Source organism: Rhinopithecus bieti, unplaced genomic scaffold (assembly GCF_001698545.2).
Source record: "Rhinopithecus bieti isolate Rb0 unplaced genomic scaffold, ASM169854v2 scaffold_35322, whole genome shotgun sequence".
NCBI classification, from domain to species: Eukaryota; Metazoa; Chordata; class Mammalia; order Primates; family Cercopithecidae; genus Rhinopithecus; species Rhinopithecus bieti.
In genome coordinates, this window is record NW_016815256.1 from 243,453 (window position 1) to 265,831 (window position 22,379).

Here is a 22,379-nt window from a genome sequence, read left to right on the forward strand (position 1 = left end):
ACACAGAGTTAGAATACATAGAACAAGGAGAGAGACATCCAGAGGACCTGCTACTGTACTACTTCCTCACATCCAAAATCATACTACTGTAGCTGCAAATGACTTTGCAATGGAGATACAACGCACAGCTGTGAGAGTTGTCTGCTAGAAGAAGAATGAAAAAAGAGAGAAAGATTTATGCTGAGATCAAAATATCCCTGTTTACATGAAGGGAAATTTTCATTACAGCAGATGAATCATAGTGATTCTGAGACTAGCACCCCTTCTATGTGCACATGGAAATCATTATTTAGGAAACCAGTTGTCAAAATAATTGTTAAAATGTCCCTGCAACAATTATTTATTTCTCCAGAAATAAGAAGATAACCCACATATCCTGGGTCATAGACCCCAAATGTCTCATAGGAATTAAGGTACAATATCAGGCTTTGGTGGCATAAGATTTAAGCCTGTACACAGCTTGCTAATATGGGTTAACATAAATCCATCACCTAGTAATAATTTTGTATCACTGTGGAATTGGAATGTGTGTGCATATACACATATACATATTGATTGTAAATTCAATCTGTAGATTGAAAACTATGTGACAGATATCAGTGTTCAAATCTTATCTCCTCCATCCATGCACACAGACCCAATATAATTTGTTTTGGTACTTTGCCCTGGCCCAACTAAAAAGAAAGTCATGTATTTTTTGTTCCACTTTTATCTTCAAAGTATATTTTTCAAATGCTCATTCAGGGTTTTCAAATCAAGGAACAATTGTTACACTATTGCAATGCATGATTTAGGGATTATATAACCATGAAAATTGTATAATCTCTAGCTGAATATTTTAGTTTTGATAGATGCCACAAGTGAGATACAAATTAACGTGAGATTTGTGTTTAAAAACACAAGAAACTCTTCAACAAAAATCTTTAGGTAGTATCATGCTTTAGAGTTATATCTCCAATGATTTTAAGTCAGTTTTGTGACATCCCAGTGAGTTTCCAAATGTTTAAAGTGTGTTAGAAATGTTTCAAATAAGATATGAAATTATACTGGGAAAATCATCCATGCTTTCTAGTGTTAAAGTAGAATATGTATGCCATAGATCCTGGTTGGGGGAAGTTTCGCAAATTCAGACAGTTCCTTAAGTGTTAGAAACACTAGAGTGGAGACTGAGGGAATGTACATTTTAAGTCTCCACAGCTAAAACAATAATACAAAGAAAAAGCCATCAATTGAATTGCTGCTTAGGCCAAACAAAAGATTATTATTTTAGGTAAAAAATATTTTCAATTTTGAATATTACTCTAAATCCATTCTCCATTTTTCTTTAAGTAGAGCAATTTCCTTTTAAGTGGAAGTAGTTGCATCTTCACAACTACTTGAAAATGCAATTAGATAGTAATATAATACACTACAGCTGGAAAATGAACAATCCATTTTTCCTCTTCCTAGACAAGGTCATACTGCTGAGCACACTCGAGTTAAGCGTGATACAGAAGTTAAGCCATAAATTCAATGAGATGGAAGACTCTGGCATCCAAGGCACACGCATGGTCCAGTGTCAGAGGGGCTCACACCCAATTCTCTGTTTTACTTAAAAATTCTCAGTCCTTATTAACACTAACCTCTCTGTTAAGAAAAAAAATGACTTTACAGACCAGATAAACAAAAGACACTGTCATTTTTAAGCCAAAACATATTTAAGAAATAAAATGTAAGTGAAACTAATTTGCTACATATGTTTTATACATACAGTACATAAGGGGGTTTCTCCGACGCCATATGGAAAGCATCTGAATTTGTAAGACAATGACCTTCATAAATCACTCTAGGCTCCAACTCCAAATTATGTCTTGTTCCCTCACTCATGGGATAGTCACTATATCTCATATAAATTCATTATGTTATATGTGCACAATAATCTATCTCTACCTTTATAAGGAATGATGTCATAACACATAGGCAAGGTTTTCCAGAAAAGGGAACAAGCTCTCTCACCAGATGGGCCAACCTATAGTACCGTTTCTCTGAATAGAATATGTTTCACAATGCAGCTTATCCTTGCTGCTTGAAGGAAAAGCAAATTAATGAGGAAAGAAATGAGCAATCTGAGAATAAATGTTTTCTGAGCCTACCTGTTTCTTTCTTTTTTTAAGGTAAATGTAAAATAAAAGCCTTACATACCTTCACATCGTTTCTGTTTATGTATTTACCATTTATAGCCATTAAAAAGGAATCTATATTCTGCCTAGTTATTTTTATCTGTGTCGAATCACCAACCATGGCTCCAGCAGGATTTTCTCTTTAACAGTTGTCTTGCCATGACAAAAGTTTAAGTTAAGAGAAAGCAAGTTTTTGCCACCGGTTGATGGAGGAGGAAAATGAAATAGGTATACTCCATCCTCCAGTCTGTTTTTCCACAGAAAGTTACTTCTTACCACCTTCTTTCCTAATCCAAACTTTCTTTAGTTTCTTTCAACTACATTCTGTAGTTCAGCAGTACAGATTTATCTGTTCTCTTATTCACTTTTAACCGCTTGAGGAAGTGAGCACTGAGTTAAGACACAACTTCCTGGTCTTTCTTCCTTAAGAACATTAAGGTTTGCAAATCCATAAGGTGAAACAAAAACAACAAAAATCACGTGTAAAACCAATATAAAGGCTACTTTTCAGTCCCTTTAATTGTCTTCCTTTTCTTTTCTACTTCTTTCTTTATTTCACTCTAGGCTAAGGATCAAGCATGAACATAAGAGAATGAAAAGGCCAAAACGAATACATGTTGAATGAATCAAATAAATGTTAATGACTAGAATGAGGAGTTATGATGATAATGACAACCTGTAGAAATTATGCCCCATCTGAAGGAGGCAGCTCTGAAAAACTTTTTGCATCTCAAAACCACCGGAGGGATGAAGGGGAATAGGCACTATATGGGCCAACAATGTACAGGCTGAAAAATTATGTGTACAGGCTGGTTAAGGCCTGAAAAACAAAAGTATGCAACCTTGTACCTAGAAGCTAAGAATTTCCAAAGAAAGGAAGTACACTTGGAAATAGAAGATCCAAATCAACTCTAACTGCTATATAATGCTAGATATTATTATAAATATCTGAAGATATCAGTAAAGAATGGCAAAACAGTAGACTGTAAGAGCACCAAAACATGAGCAATCTCTATCTTTAATCATCGAATTTTCATGAAACTATCAAGAGTGGAGTATTTCATAGTAAATTTATAGTTGAACTTGTCTTCTACTTTTTTTTTAAAATTATGATAAAAGATTAAGACTTTTAGAACCACTAATTACCAAACATATTCTGAAAAGCCTGCAAACTCATATCATTAAATGTGCACATACACACAGAATATTAAGCATAAGGAAATGCTCACAATGTGATTTTCTATTATAACTTTAATGCTTCCCTTAAAAAACCAAATTTCTAAAAAATATATATATATATTTCTATGTATATATACAAATAATTTGTACAGGCTGGTTAAGGCCTGAAAAACAAAAGTATGCAACCTTGTACCTAGAAGCTAAGAATTTCCAAAGAAAGGAAGTACACTTGGAAATAGAAGATCCAAATCAACTCTAACTGCTATATAATGCTAGATATTATTATAAATATCTGAAGATATCAGTAAAGAATGGCAAAACAGTAGACTGTAAGAGCACCAAAAACATGAGCAATCTCTATCTTTAATCATCGAATTTTTCATGAAACTATCAAGAGTGGAGTATTTCATAGTAAATTTATAGTTGAACTTGTCTTCTACTTTTTTTTTAAAAATTATGATAAAAAGATTAAGACTTTTAGAACCACTAATTACCAAACATATTCTGAAAAGCCTGCAAACTCATATCATTAAATGTGCACATACACACAGAATATTAAGCATAAGGAAATGCTCACAATGTGATTTTTCTATTATAACTTTAATGCTTCCCTTAAAAAACCAAATTTCTAAAAAATATATATATATATGTATATGTATATATACAAATAATTGAGTAGAGACCTCTAGCAAGTATACCTTTGTAGAGGGACTTAGCTAGCCTTAAATAAAGGTCATGCCATACTTGCCCCAAAGAGTTTTAAAAAAAGATTTTCAAAGGATCAACATAAACCACAGATACCTGTCTTAACTGCCTAGCAGAACAAGGTTCAGCAATCTTTAAAAACCACAACACAATCAAGCACAAAACAGTGAAAATCTCACAATATCTGACATCCACAAAAAATTTGTAAACATGCAAAAAAAAAAATTCCAGGTATATGAACCAAAGAGAAGAAAAAATCAACAGAAAAAGAAGGAGAAATGACAGAGATGACAAATTAGCAGACAACATAGCTAAAATGATTATTTTCAATGTGCGTATTATGCTTTTTTTTTAATTAGAAAAAAATGAAGAAAAAAATGAACATAAAAAAGCATTTGAAAGGGGTCAATTCTGCAACATAAAGGAATAGAAGGCTCCAGCTATCCTTTCCCCATAGACATACTAAGTTAGCTCCTACACATGGATCAAGCCTCTTCAAGAAAAAGTCAGAATCCAGTTGAAATTCTCTGGGGCCAGGTGTGGTGGTTCATGCCTGTAATCCCAGCACTTTGGGAGGTGAAGGCAGGTGAACTGCTTAAGCTCAGGAGTTCAAGAATGGTCTGGGTAACATGGCAAAACACTATCTCTACAAAAATTACAAAATTAACCAGGCATGGTGGCATGTGCCTCTGGCCCGAGCTACTCAGAGGGCTGAGGCAGAAGGATCACTTTAGCCTAGGAGGTCAAGTCTGCAGTAAGCTGAAATTACACCACTGCACTTCAGCCTAGGTGACAGACCAAGATCCTTTCTTTAAAAAAAAAAAAAAAAAAAAAAAAGACAGAAAAGAAAAAAGAAAGCCTCCTACACAATATATGACTGAGAAAATTCCACATTAAAACAAGTAGAAAACCACTTAACTACTAAAACTTAAAAGTAGTTGCTGGCAAGATGGCCATATAGGAGCAACTCCAGTCTGCAGCCCCCAGCGAGATCAATGCAGAAGGCAGGTGATTTCTGCATTTCCAACTGAGGTACCTGGCTCATCTCATTGGGACTGGTTAGACAGTGGGTGCACCACACGGAGGGCAAGCCAAAGCAGGGTGGAGCGTCATCTCATCTGAGAAGTGCAAGAGGTCGGGGAACTCCCTCCCCTTGCCAAGGGAAGCCATGAGGAACTGTGCCTTGAGGAACAGTGCACTCCAATCCAGACTACTACACTTTTCCCGCAGCCTTCGCAACTGGCAGACCAGGAGATTCTCTCCAGTACCTATGCCTCCAGGGCCCTGGGTTTCAAGCACAAAAGGGGGCAGCCATTTGGGCAGATGCTAAGCTAGCTGCAGGAGTTTTTTTTCATACCCCAGTGGTGCCTGGAACACCAGCGAGACAAAACTGTTCACTCCTCTGGAAAGGGGGATGAAGCCAGGAAGCCAAGTGGTCTAGCTCAGTGAATCCCACCCCCACAGGGCCCAGCAAGCTAAGATCCACTGGTTTGAAATTCTTGCTGCCAGCACAGCAGTCTGAAGTCAACCTGGGATGCTTGAGCTTGGTCAGGGAAGGGGCGTCTGCCATTACTGTGGCTTGAGAAGGCAGTTTTCCCCTCACAGTGTAAACAAAGCTGCCAGGAAGTTCGAACTGGGTAGAACCCACCACAGCTCAGCAAAGCCACTGTAACCAGACTGCCTCTCTAAATTCCTCCTCTCAGGGCAGGGCATCTCTAAAGGAGAGGCAGCAGCCCCAGTCAGGGGCTTATAAATCAAACTCCCATCTCCCTGAGATAGAGCACCTGCGGGAAGGGGCAGCTGTGGGTGCAGCTTCAGCAGATTTAAACATTCCTGCCTGCCGGCTCTGAAGAGAGCAGCAGATCTCCCAGCACAGTGCTTGAGCTCTGCTAAGGGACAGACTACCTCCTTAAGTGGGTCCCTGACCCCCGTGCCTCCTGACTGGGAGACACCTCCCAGCAGAGGTCAACAGACATGTCATATAGGAGAGCTCTGGCTGGCATCTGGCAGGTGCTGCTCTCAGACAAACCTTCCAGAAGAAGGAACAGGCAGCAATCTTTGCTGTTCTGCAGCCTCCGCTGGTGATACCCAGGCAAACAGGGTCTGGAGTGGACCTCCAGCAGACCTACAGCAGAGGGTCCTGTTAGAAGAAAAACTAATAAACAGAAAGGAATAGCATCAACATCAATAAAAAGACATCCACAAAGACACTCCATCTGAAGTTCACCAACATCAAAGACCAAAGGTAGATAAATTCACGAAGATGAGGAAAAAACAGCACAAAAAGGCTGAAAATTCTAAAAACCAGAATGCCTGTTCTCCAAAGGAACACAACTCCTGGCCAGCAAGGGAACAAACCTGGACAGAGAATGAGTTTGATGAATTGACAGAAGCAGGCTTCAGAAGGTGGGTAATAACAAATTCTTCCAAGCTAAAGGAGCATATATATTCTAACATAATGCAAGGAAGCTAAGAATCTTGAAAAAAGGTTAGACAAATTGCTAACTAGAATAACAAGTTTAGAGAAGAACATCAATGACCTGATGGAGCTGAAAAACACAGCAAGAGAATTTCATGAGGCATACACAAGTATGAATAGTTAAATCAATCAAACAGAAGAAAGGATATCAGAGATTGAAGATCAAATTAATGAAATAAAGTGTGGAGACAAGATTAGAGGAAAAAAGAATGAAAAGAAATGAACAAAGCCTCCAAGAAATATGGGACTATGTGAAAAGACCAAACCTACATTTGATTGGTGTACCTGAAAGTGACGGGGAGAATGGAATCAAGTTGGAAAACACTCTTTAGGATATTATCCAGGAGAACTTCCCCAACCTAGAAAGACAAACCAACATTCAAATTCAGGAAATACAGAGAACACCACAAAGATACTCCTTGAGAAGGGCAACCCCGAGACACATAAATGTCAAATTCACCAAGGTTGAAATGAAGGAAAAAATGTTAAGGGCAGCCAGAAAGAAAAGTTGGGTTACCCATAAAGGGAAGTCCATCAGACTAACAGTGGATCTCTCAGCAGAAAGCCTACAAGCCAGAAGAACCATTTTTAAAGAAAAGAATTTTCAACCCAGAATTTCCTATTCAGCCAAACTAAGCTTCATAAGTGTGGAAGGAGAAATAAAATCCTTTACAGATAAGCAAATGCTGAGAGATTTTGTCGCCACCAGGCCTGCCTTACAAGAGCTCCTGAAGGAAGCACTAAACATGGAAAGGAAAAACTGGTACCAGACAAGGCAAAAACATACCAAATTTTAAAGACCGTCTACACTGTGAAGAAACTGCAGCAACTAACAGACAAAATAACTAGTTAGCATCATAATGACAGGATCAAATTCACACATAACAATATTAACCTTAAATATAAACAAGATAAATGCCCCAATTAAATGACAAAGACTGGCAAATTGGATAAAGAAATCAAGACCCATTAGTGTGCTGTATTCAGGAGACCCATCTCATGTGCCAAGACACATATAAGTTCAAAATAAAGGGATGAAGTAATATTTAACAAGCAAATGGAAAAAAAAAAAGCAAGGGTTGCAATCGTAGTCTCTGATCAAAAAGACTCTAAAACAACAAGATAAAAAAAAGACAAGCAAGGTCATTACATAATGATAAAGGGACAAATGCAACAAGAAGAGCTAACTATCCTAAATATATATGCATGCAATACAGGAGCACTCACATTCATAAAGAAAGTTCATAAAGAGACTTAGACTCCCAAACAATAATAGTGGGAGACTTTAACACCCAACTGTCAATATAAGACAGATCAATGAGACAGAGTATTAACAAGGATGTTCAGGACTTGACCTCAGCTCTGGACCAAGCAGACCTAATAGACATCTACAGAGCTCTCCACCCTGAATCAACAGAATATACATTCTTCTCAACACCACATCACATTTATTCTAAAATTGACCACATAATTGGAAGTAAAACACTGCTCAGCAAAAGCAAAAGAACTGAAATCGTAACATTTTCACAGACCACAGTGCAATCATATTAGATCTCAGGATTAAGAAACTCACTCAAAACCACACAACTACATGGAAACTGAACAACCTGCTCCTGAATGACTACTGGGTAAATAATGAAATGAAGGCACAAATAAATAAGTTCTCTTATTTATGAGAACAAAGGCACAACATACCAGAATCTCTGGGACATAGCTACAGTGTGTTTAGAGTGAAATTTATAGCACTAAATGCCCACAGGAGAAAGCGGGAAAGATCTTAAATCAACACCTTATCATCACAACTAAAACAACTAGAGAAGCAAGAGCAAACAAATTCAAAAGCTAGCAGAAGACAAGAAATAACTAAGATCAGAGCAGAACTGAAGAAGACAGAGACACAAAAAACCCTTCAAAAAATCAATGAATCCAGGAGCTGGTTTTTTGAAAAGATTAATAAAATAGATAGACTGCTAGCCAGACTAGTAAAGAAGAAAAGTGAGAAGAATCAAACAGATGCAATAAAAAAAGATAAAGGGGATATCACCATTGATCCCACAGAAATACAAACTACCATCAGAGAATACTATAAACACCTTTATGCAAATAAACTAGAAAATCTGGAAGAAATGGATATATTCCTGGACACATACACCTTCCCAAGACTAAACCAAGAAAAAGTCAAATCTCAAAATAGACCAATAACAATCTCTGAAATTGAGGCAGTAATTAATAGCCTACCAAGCTAAAAAAGCCCAGGACCAGATGGATTCACAGCTGAATTCTACAGGAGGTACAAAGAGGAGCTGGTACCATTCCTTCTGAAACTATTCCAAACAACAGAAAAATAGGGACTCCTCCCTAACTCATTTTATGAGGCCAGCATCATCCTGATACCAAAACTTGGCAGAGATACAACAAAAAAAGTAAATTTCAGGCTAATATCCCTGATGAATATTGATGTGAAAATCCTCAATAAAATACTGGCAAACCGAATCCAGCAGCACATTAAAAAGCTAATCCACCATGATCAAATTGGCTTCATCCCTGGAATGCAAGACTGGTTCAACATACACAAATCAAAAAACGTAATCCATCTCATAAACAGAACCGATGGCAACAGACACATGATTATCTCAATAGGTACAGAAAAGGCCTTCGATAATATTCAACACCACTTCAACCTAAAAACTCTCAATAAACTAGGTACTGATGGGACATATCTCAAAATAATAAGAGTTATTTGTGACAAACCCATAGCCAATATCATACTGAATGGGCAAAAGCTAGAAGCATTCCCTTTGAAAACTGGCACAAGACAAGTTTATCCTCTCTCATCACTCCTATTCAACATAGTATTGGAAGTTCTGGCCAGCAAAATCAGGCAAGAGAAAGAAATAAACGATATTCAAATAGGAAGAGAGGAAGTCGGTGCACTCACCTTTGCTCCATCTGTAAGGATGCAAACTTCTATAGAGGTACCTTACCTTGCTGAGAATTAAAAAGAAAATGTTATATCCAAGGGCTATTTCTTTTGTGGCACCAAAACTTTATATATAACAATTTGGGGTCTTGCCCATGATTACATTCCCCTCCAGGGATGGCCTCTGGTTCTCTCTTGTGAGGAGGCGCGCCCCTCCCCCTTGTGGTGGCCTCAGGGGTGAGAAATCTGAACCCACCCAGAGCAAGGAATAACCCGAGCACTCAGCAATGCAAAAAAAAAAAAAAACACTGGCCAGCAACCTAGCTTAAAGGATCCTCACATGCTGCAGTGATGACTCTGTGCACAGACCAAGGAAGGAGAGGCCGTGGGAGCAGGTAAAGTATTTCCTTGGTGGTCGGGACCAAGGTAAGAAAGCCATGGGGGCGGTGCAGTGAAGTACTCCTTGGTCGGGGGGTGGCTTAGAGGTTAAAAAGAGGTGAAACATCCCCACTGGGGGGGGATTGAACCTCACACAAACCTCCAGTAGTAGAAAAGGCAAGAAATTTCCAGTGGGGAAACTGAGCCTCACCCCATAAGGCAAGAAATTTCCAGTGAGGAAATTGAACCTCACCCCAAAAGGCAAGAAGTTTCCAGTGGAGAAACTGAGCCTCACCCCAAAAGGTGAGAAATTTCCAGTAAGGGAAATTGAACCTTGAACCTTACCCCAAAACCATCAAGATGGGAAACACCCCGAGCAAGACAGGGAGCAAGGGGGATAAAGATGGTAACAAAGATACCCCCCCAGATAGTGCCCTAGGTCTCATGCTAAAATACTGGAAGGATAAAGAAAGGACTAAACATAGGAAAAAGCAACAAATGATAAAACATTGCTGTTTTATTTGGACTCAGGGACCCATCCTCAAACCCCCAATCTTCTGACCAAAGTTTGGGTCGAATGAGGATGTAATGTGTCAGCTTCTAATCTGATATGTTAATGATAAAAGTCCAGTGTCTCAAGAAGAACTAGGCTACACCCTTTATTGGAGGCAAGGACCTGCTCTCCTTTTTCCCTTAAAAATAAATACAGAAGAACCCAATCTGGCACCTCAAAATGAAAAGTCAGAGGAGCCAGCTCTCGTGCCTAAAGATTCCAGCACATGGGATCCCCTAGACTATCTTCCCCCTTTCAGTGTCCCCAATCTTTCCCCTCAGACAGCCACTGCCACCTCAGATCCTGTTCCAAATTCCCCTCTACTCACCTCCTTATAACCCTGACTCTTAGGAATTACCATCCTATTAGCCTGTTCCCTTCCAACCTAAATACCCCTCTCTAAAGGGACTCCAGTGTGAGGTAGAACAGTGTAAGAAAGATATTCAGAATTTCCCATTTCCCTCCGTACCTAATAGGTCAGCCCCGAACCTCTTCCCTTTGAAAGAGGTACCACAAGGAGCAGGGGACTGCATTGGCTTTGTAAATACTCCCCTAACCAGTTCAGAAGTCCAGAATTTTAAAAAGGAGCTTAAACCACTACTAGATGAGCCTTACCGAGTGGCAGACCAAATTGCCCAGTTCTTAGGACCTCAGTTTTACCCTTGGGTCGAGTTAATGTCCATCTTGGGCATCCTTTTTTCAGGGGAAAAAAAGAGTAGCTCCACTCCCACTGGTCCCTCCCCTAGGGGAAGGGGAAGGAGAAGGGAGAACAGCAGCATAAGCAGCTGGCAGAGGCAGGGAAAGAACAGCAAAGAGAGAGAGGAAGAGAGAGGCAGAGAGAGAGGAAGAGACAAAGAGGGAGTCAAAGAAACAGAGAAAGAGAGAGACAAAAAGTCAAAGAGAGAAAGAGAAAGAGAGAGATAGAAGTAGTGAAGAGAAAACAGTGTACCCTACTCCTTTAAAAGTCAGGATAAATTTAAAACCTATAATTGATAATTGAAGGTCTTCTCCATGACCCCATAACACTCCAAAACCACATTGTTGTCAGTATAAACAAGGGCGTAGCCCGAAAGCACTGAGGCCACTGACAACCCGTAGCCTTCCTAACCAAAAATCCTTAATCCAGTAACCTGCAGATGGCCCAAATGCATTCAATCTGTAGCGACAACTGCTTTGCTAACAGAAGAAAGTAGAAAAATAACTTTTAGAGGAAACCTCATTGTGAGCACACCTCATAAGGTCAGAACTATCCTAAGTCCAAAATAAATAAATAAATAAAGTAAAAAGGTAGCTTACTAACTAAAAAATCTTAAAGCATGGGGCTATTCTGTTAGAAAAAGATTATTTAACATTAACCACTGATAATTCCCTTAACCCAGCAGGTTTCCTAACAGAGGATCTAAATCTTAATTAATTACCATACAAAGGTCTGACCACACCTAGGAGGAACTCCCTTCAGGGACAGGATGATACATAATGGGTATTCAGTAATTGATAGGGAAACTCTTGTAAAAGCAGAGTTAGGAAAATTGCCTAATAATTGGTCTGCTCAACCTTGTAAGCTGTTGAGCTGTTTGCACTCAGCCAACCCTTAAAGTACTTACAGAACCAGGAAGGAACCATCTGTACCAATTCTAAGTTACTTTGGACTAAACAAGGTCTTACTAGTAGCAAAGAATAATTGAAATCCCAAATNCAATCTCTGAAATTGAGGCAGTAATTAATAGCCTACCAAGCTAAAAAAGCCCAGGACCAGATGGATTCACAGCTGAATTCTACAGGAGGTACAAAGAGGAGCTGGTACCATTCCTTCTGAAACTATTCCAAACAACAGAAAATAGGGACTCCTCCCTAACTCATTTTATGAGGCCAGCATCATCCTGATACCAAAACTTGGCAGAGATACAACAAAAAAAGTAAATTTCAGGCTAATATCCCTGATGAATATTGATGTGAAAATCCTCAATAAAATACTGGCAAACCGAATCCAGCAGCACATTAAAAGCTAATCCACCATGATCAAATTGGCTTCATCCCTGGAATGCAAGACTGGTTCAACATACACAAATCAAAAAACGTAATCCATCTCATAAACAGAACCGATGGCAACAGACACATGATTATCTCAATAGGTACAGAAAAGGCCTTCGATAATATTCAACACCACTTCAACCTAAAACTCTCAATAAACTAGGTACTGATGGGACATATCTCAAAATAATAAGAGTTATTTGTGACAAACCCATAGCCAATATCATACTGAATGGGCAAAAGCTAGAAGCATTCCCTTTGAAAACTGGCACAAGACAAGTTTATCCTCTCTCATCACTCCTATTCAACATAGTATTGGAAGTTCTGGCCAGCAAAATCAGGCAAGAGAAAGAAATAAACGATATTCAAATAGGAAGAGAGGAAGTCGGTGCACTCACCTTTGCTCCATCTGTAAGGATGCAAACTTCTATAGAGGTACCTTACCTTGCTGAGAATTAAAAGAAAATGTTATATCCAAGGGCTATTTCTTTTGTGGCACCAAAACTTTATATATAACAATTTGGGGTCTTGCCCATGATTACATTCCCCTCCAGGGATGGCCTCTGGTTCTCTCTTGTGAGGAGGCGCGCCCCTCCCCTTGTGGTGGCCTCAGGGGTGAGAAATCTGAACCCACCCAGAGCAAGGAATAACCCGAGCACTCAGCAATGCAAAAAAAAAAAAAACACTGGCCAGCAACCTAGCTTAAAGGATCCTCACATGCTGCAGTGATGACTCTGTGCACAGACCAAGGAAGGAGAGGCCGTGGGAGCAGGTAAAGTATTTCCTTGGTGGTCGGGACCAAGGTAAGAAAGCCATGGGGCGGTGCAGTGAAGTACTCCTTGGTCGGGGGGTGGCTTAGAGGTTAAAAGAGGTGAAACATCCCCACTGGGGGGGGATTGAACCTCACACAAACCTCCAGTAGTAGAAAAGGCAAGAAATTTCCAGTGGGGAAACTGAGCCTCACCCCATAAGGCAAGAAATTTCCAGTGAGGAAATTGAACCTCACCCCAAAAGGCAAGAAGTTTCCAGTGGAGAAACTGAGCCTCACCCCAAAAGGTGAGAAATTTCCAGTAAGGGAAATTGAACCTTGAACCTTACCCCAAAACCATCAAGATGGGAAACACCCCGAGCAAGACAGGGAGCAAGGGGATAAAGATGGTAACAAAGATACCCCCCCAGATAGTGCCCTAGGTCTCATGCTAAAATACTGGAAGGATAAAGAAAGGACTAAACATAGGAAAAGCAACAAATGATAAAACATTGCTGTTTTATTTGGACTCAGGGACCCATCCTCAAACCCCAATCTTCTGACCAAAGTTTGGGTCGAATGAGGATGTAATGTGTCAGCTTCTAATCTGATATGTTAATGATAAAAGTCCAGTGTCTCAAGAAGAACTAGGCTACACCCTTTATTGGAGGCAAGGACCTGCTCTCCTTTTCCCTTAAAATAAATACAGAAGAACCCAATCTGGCACCTCAAAATGAAAAGTCAGAGGAGCCAGCTCTCGTGCCTAAAGATTCCAGCACATGGGATCCCCTAGACTATCTTCCCCTTTCAGTGTCCCCAATCTTTCCCCTCAGACAGCCACTGCCACCTCAGATCCTGTTCCAAATTCCCCTCTACTCACCTCCTTATAACCCTGACTCTTAGGAATTACCATCCTATTAGCCTGTTCCCTTCCAACCTAAATACCCCTCTCTAAAGGGACTCCAGTGTGAGGTAGAACAGTGTAAGAAAGATATTCAGAATTTCCCATTTCCCTCCGTACCTAATAGGTCAGCCCCGAACCTCTTCCCTTTGAAAGAGGTACCACAAGGAGCAGGGGACTGCATTGGCTTTGTAAATACTCCCCTAACCAGTTCAGAAGTCCAGAATTTTAAAAGGAGCTTAAACCACTACTAGATGAGCCTTACCGAGTGGCAGACCAAATTGCCCAGTTCTTAGGACCTCAGTTTTACCCTTGGGTCGAGTTAATGTCCATCTTGGGCATCCTTTTTTCAGGGGAAAAAAAGAGTAGCTCCACTCCCACTGGTCCCTCCCCTAGGGGAAGGGGAAGGAGAAGGGAGAACAGCAGCATAAGCAGCTGGCAGAGGCAGGGAAAGAACAGCAAAGAGAGAGAGGAAGAGAGAGGCAGAGAGAGAGGAAGAGACAAAGAGGGAGTCAAAGAAACAGAGAAAGAGAGAGACAAAAGTCAAAGAGAGAAAGAGAAAGAGAGAGATAGAAGTAGTGAAGAGAAAACAGTGTACCCTACTCCTTTAAAAGTCAGGATAAATTTAAAACCTATAATTGATAATTGAAGGTCTTCTCCATGACCCCATAACACTCCAAAACCACATTGTTGTCAGTATAAACAAGGGCGTAGCCCGAAAGCACTGAGGCCACTGACAACCCGTAGCCTTCCTAACCAAAATCCTTAATCCAGTAACCTGCAGATGGCCCAAATGCATTCAATCTGTAGCGACAACTGCTTTGCTAACAGAAGAAAGTAGAAAATAACTTTTAGAGGAAACCTCATTGTGAGCACACCTCATAAGGTCAGAACTATCCTAAGTCCAAAATAAATAAATAAATAAAGTAAAAGGTAGCTTACTAACTAAAAAATCTTAAAGCATGGGGCTATTCTGTTAGAAAAGATTATTTAACATTAACCACTGATAATTCCCTTAACCCAGCAGGTTTCCTAACAGAGGATCTAAATCTTAATTAATTACCATACAAAGGTCTGACCACACCTAGGAGGAACTCCCTTCAGGGACAGGATGATACATAATGGGTATTCAGTAATTGATAGGGAAACTCTTGTAAAAGCAGAGTTAGGAAAATTGCCTAATAATTGGTCTGCTCAACCTTGTAAGCTGTTGAGCTGTTTGCACTCAGCCAACCCTTAAAGTACTTACAGAACCAGGAAGGAACCATCTGTACCAATTCTAAGTTACTTTGGACTAAACAAGGTCTTACTAGTAGCAAAGAATAATTGAAATCCCAAATTTACAAGGTTTTCAACAAAAGTAGTTTGCTAAAAGTTAACAGTGTAACATGTATTATCCTAATTTCTGATCTTGTGGCCTTAGACAGTCTAGTCCACAGAGATGAAGAAAGTTTGCTTTGGAAAAGAACGGTTATCTTTGAGAAAAAATATGTGGGGGGAGAAGGTATGTAAAAATGAATGTTATATGGTAAATTCTTGTCCTAAAATAAATTAACTGGCTGTTTAAAGAAAGGGATGTTTGCAGCAAGTCAGAAAGTTGAGGCATGTCAAAGAATTGCCTGTAAAAGTCATGAAAAAAAGTTATAAAAGGGAATTTATGCAAGAAATGTTGTATAATTTAAAAGTAATTAGGTCTCCTGAATGTAAAACTATTGAAGAAGCAGTTTATGTGCAAAGTGTATAAGGAAAGTAAAATATACCTTTGGTAAAGGATTATAAGGAGGCATAAGAATGTGGATTTTTACCTACATTAAAAGGTTAAAAATATATACATATTTTGTTTTAAAGGTTTAAGCAAGTTTTGAAATGTTAATTACAAAGAAAATTCTGTGCGTAAACATATTGGCTAAAGTCAAAGGGGTGTCATCCAGTTTTTCTGTGAACTGGACATTAAAATAAAAGCACAACAGGTTTTTCTTAAAGCACTAACCTGCTCTTTAACAAAAATTATAAAAGGTTAAAAAGAGTCTATAAAAATCTTACCTATGGTCAGACATTAAAAATTGAATAAATATGCCTACGAGGTTTTATTAAAATTAAGTTTAACATTAATAATACACTAATATAAAGGTGAAATTTAGCTTATCTGGTATAAAAATCATACAGGAAGCATTGTCAAATATAAAATGGTGTTTGGCTTTCTTTGGTCTAAAAACTAATAAAAATAGGTGCTAAAGGAAATTTCTCAGTGAGAAGGCATCAAGGACTATAAAGTCCACTGCTGATGTCCACACATTTAAAACAAAGATCAATTTCTTAGAAACTATATACTTGGTTTATCTTCCACTTTAGTTTCCCTCAAAACTAAAAGTCTTTTAGCACAGGTACCCTAGAATTTCTGGTAAACCAGCACCAGCCTGAGGATCACGTTCTCATCAAAGGGTGGAAAGAAGGAAAACTCGAGCCAGCCTGGGAAGGACCCTACCTTGTGCTGCTAACCACTGAGACTGCTGTTCATACAGCAAAAGGGGATGGACTCATCACACCTGAGTCAAGAAAGTGCTGCCCCCTCCAGAGTCGTGGGTCATGGTCACAGGGGAAAAACCCTATCAAACTAAAGCTAAGAAAAATTTAACTCCTTTAATCTATTCTGTTACTCTTCCTTCTTTCCTTGCTCTATTGCTGACCATCTAGTTATTAACACAACCAAGTCAATTTTGCCTCAAATTATTGCATTTAATGCTTGCCTTGTTATACCCCATGGGGACTTGTCAACTCAAAGACAACTCTCTATTTCAGAAAAGTACCTCTGTCCCTCCTGACTCTCCTCAGACTGGGCATTAATGAATTGGGACCATTTAATCCAGGGAGATTACGATAAAGACCCCAGTGTCAACGAGGAGTCTTGCTCCCCAATGTAAAGCTCTTATGCTATAGTTAGTCCAATGTTCTGTGGACCACTAAAGAGCAAGGATGGACTGCCCCAACCAGTTTTGTAATTTCCAAAATCATACATTCATTTTACTAGAGGGACAGCCCTCCCCTCTAACTGTCAGCTAAACCAATGTAATTCTATACAGATTATTATCTCAAACCCTCAACGTTCTTCCCCTTTTTAAAGCTGGTTCCCTTCTTTAAGCCAGTTTTATGGTATGGGGGCTGAGGTTTCAGGGAAAACCCCTATTAGGTTATTTGAAATGCATTTCTTTGATCCCCCACCACCTGCACCTCCCTCTAAGCCTTCTTCCAAAACCTCTCACACTGGAACCATTGCTCTTCCTCCATCTAATGACAAGACCAAGATAGCTATCATAAAAGTTAAAGACTTAAAACAAACTTTGGCAATTAAGACAGGATACCAAGATGCAAATGCCTGGTTGGAATGGATCAAATATTCTGTCCACACATTAAACAAAAGCAATTGTTATGCTTGTGCACACAGCAGGCCAGAGGCCTAGATTGTCCCCTTTCCACTAGGGTGGTCCTCCAGTCGACTGGGCATGGGATGCATGGTAGCTGTTTTGCAGGATTCTATAGCCTAGGGTAACAAGTCATGCCAAGCTCTGTCTCTGTTATATCCCAAAGTCCAACACCCTGCGGGTCAGTGCCCGAGGGCCATCCAGCATCCACCTCCCAACACTAAGTTCACGTCATGTCTCTCACAACAGGGAAGAAACTTAGCATTCCTTGGAGACCTGAAGGGATGCAGTGAGCTTAAGAACTTTCAAGAGTTTACCAATCAGTCAGCCCTTGTTCATCCCCAGGCAGATGTATGGGTGGTATTATGATGGACCTTTACTGGACACTCTGCCAAATAACTGGAGTGGTACTTGTGCTTTAGTCCAATTGGCTATCCCTTTCACCCTGGCATTTCATCAACCAGAGGAAGGACAAATAAGACACCGTAAAGCAAGAGAAGCCCCTTATGGATTTTGACTCTCACATCTATTTAGATACAATTAGATTCCCACAGGGAATACCAGATCAATTTAAAACCTGAAATCAAATAGCTGCAGGATTTGTGTCAATATTTTGGTAGGTGACAATTAATAAAAATGTAGATTGGATAAACTACATCTACTACAACCAATAGCGATTTATTCACTGCACTAGAGATGCTGTTAAAGGAATAGCTAAATAATTAGGGGCTACTAGCCAGATGGGGTGGGGGGGAATAGAATAGCTGTAGACATGACATTACCAGATAGAGGAGGAGTTTGCATCATGATGAAAACTCAATGTTGCACCTTAATCCCAAACAAAACTGCCCCTAATGGAAATATAACAAACGCATTGCAAGGTCTGACTGCCCTGTCCAATGAATTAGCCTGCAACTCAGGGGTAAATGACCCCTTTACAGTATGGCTAAAAAAGTGGTTCAGTAAATAAAAGGAATAATAGCCTCAATTCTTACTTCCCTCACAGCCGTAATGTGTGTACTTATTCTTGTTGGGTGCTGTGTCATACCATGCATCTGTAGGTTAACACAGAGGCTCATAAAAACAACACTTACTAAAACCTCCCTTAACTATCCTTTACCTTACCCAGATAAGCTTCTTCTTTTGAAAAATCAAGCAAAACAACTAAGCCAAGACATGTTTTTTAAAAAAAAGTTTCAAAAAGAAGTTGTAAGGAAATACAAGGAGAGGGGTTGTTAGATATGAGTTCTAAATTTCTTTTCAAAGAATCAATATGTCAGTATGTTCAGTTCTTTACCTTCTACTTTTCAACTTAACTTCCTCATAAAGCCACTTTTTTCATTTTAAACTTAACTTCCTCCCTCGTAAAGCAACTTTTTTCGATTACCTGCTTCACCCGACTCATTTCAATCACCTGCTCCACCCTGACTCATTCCAATTACCTGCTCTATCATAACCATCTCTCCTGCCAAACCACTCACCCCCGTCACTCCCTTTAAATTAGCCAATTGGAATTAGTTTAGCCTGTGTGGTCTAACCCTAGCCAATAGGGGAATGACACAGCAGCAGGGGCCATCTGCGTCAGGGATAAGAACCCCTTCTCCTCTCTTGTCCAAGTGTGCACTCACCATTGCTCCATCTGTAAGGGTACACCCATCTATAGAAGTACCTTGCCTTATTCCTCAAGGATCTAGAACTAGATGTACCATATGACCTAGCCATCCCACTACTGGGTATATACCCAAAGGATTATAAATTATTCTACTACAAAGACACATGTACACGTATGTTTATTGCGGCACTATTCACAATAGCAAAGACTTGGAATCAACCCAAATGTCCATCTGTGACAGACTGGATTAAGAAAATGTGGCACATATACACCATGGAATACTATGCAGCCATAAAAAAGGATGAGTTTGCGTCCTTTGTAGGGACATGGATGCAGCTGGAAACCATCATTCTTAGCAAACTATCACAAGAAGAGAAAACCAAACACCGCATGTTCTCACTCATAGGTGGGAACTGAACAATGAGATCACTTGGACTCGGGAAGGGGAACATCACACACTGGGGCCTATCATGGGGAGCAGGGAGGGGGGAGGAGGGAGGGCTTGCATTGGGGAGTTATACAAGATATAAATGATGAATTGATGGGTGCTGACGAGTTGATGGGTGCAGCACACCAACATGGCATAAGTATACATATGTAACAAACCTGCACGTTATGCACATGTACCCTAGAACTTAAAGTATAATAAAAAAAAAAAAAAAAAAAAAAAAAAAAAAAAGTCCCTTGCCTTACTGAGAATTAAAAAAAAAAAAAAATTAAAAAAAAAAAAAAACAAAGGAAGAGAGGAAGTCAAATTGTCTCTTTGCAGATGACATGATTGTATATTTAGAAAACCCTGTCTCAGCCCCAAATCTCCTGAAACTGATGAGCAACTTCAGCAAAGTCTCAGGATACAAAATCAGTGTGCAAAAATCACAAGCTTTCCTCTACACCAATAATAGACAAACACAGAGCCAAATCATGAGTGAACTCCCATTCACAATTGCTACAAAGAGAATTAAATGTCTAGGAATAAAGCTTACAAGGGATGTGAAGGACCTCTTCAAGGAGAACTACAAACCACTGCTCAAGGAAATAAGAGAAAACATAAACAAATGGAAAAATATTCCATCCTCATGGATAGGAAGAATCAATATCATGAAAATGGCCATACTGTTCAAAGTAATTTATAGATTCACTGCTATCCCCATCACGCTACCACTGACTTTCTTCACAGAATTAGAATAAACTACTTCAAATTTCATACAGAACCGAAAAAGAGCCCACATAGCCAAGAAAATTCTAAGCCAAAAGAACAAAGCTGGAGGCATCATGCTACCTGACTTCAAACAATACTACAAGGTTACAGTAACCAAAACAGCATGGTACTGGTACCAAAACAGAGATATAGACCAACGCAACAGAACAGGGGCCTCAGAAATAACACCACACATCTATGACTATGACCATCTGATCTTTGACAAACCTGACAAAAACAAGCAATGGGGAAAGGATTCCCTACTTAAAAAATGGTGCTGGGAAAATTGGCTAGCCATACGCAGAAAACTGAAACTGGACCCCTGCCTTACACCTTATACAAAAAGTAACTCAAGATGGATTAAAGACTTAAATGTAAGACCTGAAACCATAAAAACACTAGAAGAAAATCTAGGCAATACCATTCAGGACAAAGGCATGGTCAAAGACTTCATGAGTAAAACACCAAAAGCAATGTCAATGCAAGACAAAATTAAAGAGCTTCTGCAAAGTAAAAGAAACTATAATCAGAGTGAACAGGCAACCTACAGAATGGGAGAAAATTTTTGCAATCTATCCATCTTACAAAGGGCTAATATCCAGAATCTACAAGGAACTTAAACAAATTTACAAGAAATAAACAAACCACCCAATCGAAAAGTGAGTAAAGAATATGAACAGATACTTCTCAAAATAAGACATTTATGCAGTCAACAAACATATGAAAAAAAGCTCATCATCACTGGTTAGTAGAGAAATGCAAATCAAAACCACAATGAGATACCATCTCACACCAGTTTAAATGGCAATCATTAAAAAGTCAGGAAACAACAGATGCTGGAGAGGATGTGGAGAAATAGGAACACTTTTACACTGTCTGTGGGAGTGTAAATTAGTTCAACTATTGTGGAAAACAGTGTGGTGATTCTTCAAGGATCTAGAACCAGAAACATCATTTGACCCAGCAATCCATTTACTGGGTATACACCCAAAGGATTATAGATCATTCTATTATAAAGACACATGCACACGTATGTTTATTGCAGCACTATTCACAATAGCAAAGACTTGGAATCAACCCAAATGTCCATCAATGATAGGCTGGATAAAGAAAATGTGGCACATATACACCATGGAATACTATGCAGCCATAAAAAGGATGAGTTCATGTCCTTTACAGGGACATGGATGAGGCTGGAAACCATCATTCTCAGCAAACTTACACAGGAACAGAAAACCAAACACCATATGTTCTCACTCATAAGTGGGAGGTAAACAATAGGAACACATGGACACAGGAAGGGGAATATCACACACTGGGCCCTGTCAGGGGGTGGGGGGTTAGGGGACGGATAGCATTAGGAGAAATACCTAATGTAGATGACTAGTTGATGGGTGCAGCAAACTACCATGGCATGCATATACCTACGTAACAAACCTGCACATTCTGCACATGTATCCCAGAAAAGGTGTAATTTTAAAAAGAGAAATAAATAAAACAGAACAACAGCAGTAAAACAAAATACATAAATTAATTAATTAAAATAAAATAATATAAAATAAAAGTGGGCAAAGGACATGAACATACCCTTCTTGAAGGAACATATACACATGGCCTACAAACATGAAAAAATAGTCAACATCACTAATCATTACAGAAATGTAAATCAAAACCATAATGAAATTACCATCTCAGAAACCAGTTAGAATGGCTATTATTAACACTAAAAAGTCATAAAAATGTTGGCAAGTTTGCAGAGGAAAGAGAACACTTACATATTGTTAGTAGGAATGTAAATTACTTCAGCCACCGTGGGAAGCAGATTGGAGATTTCCCAAATAGCTTAAAACAGATCTACCATCAACCCAGCAATCCCATTACTGGGCATATATCCAAATAAATAAAACTCATTCTACCAAAAAGACACATATACCTTTATGTTCATTGCAGCACTATTCACCATAGCAAAGACATGGAATCAATCTAGATGTCCATTGATGGTGAAAAGAATAAAGAAAACATGGTACATACACATCATGGAATACTATGCATCCCTAAAAAATGAAGCCATGTCCTTTGCAACAACATGGGTGCAGC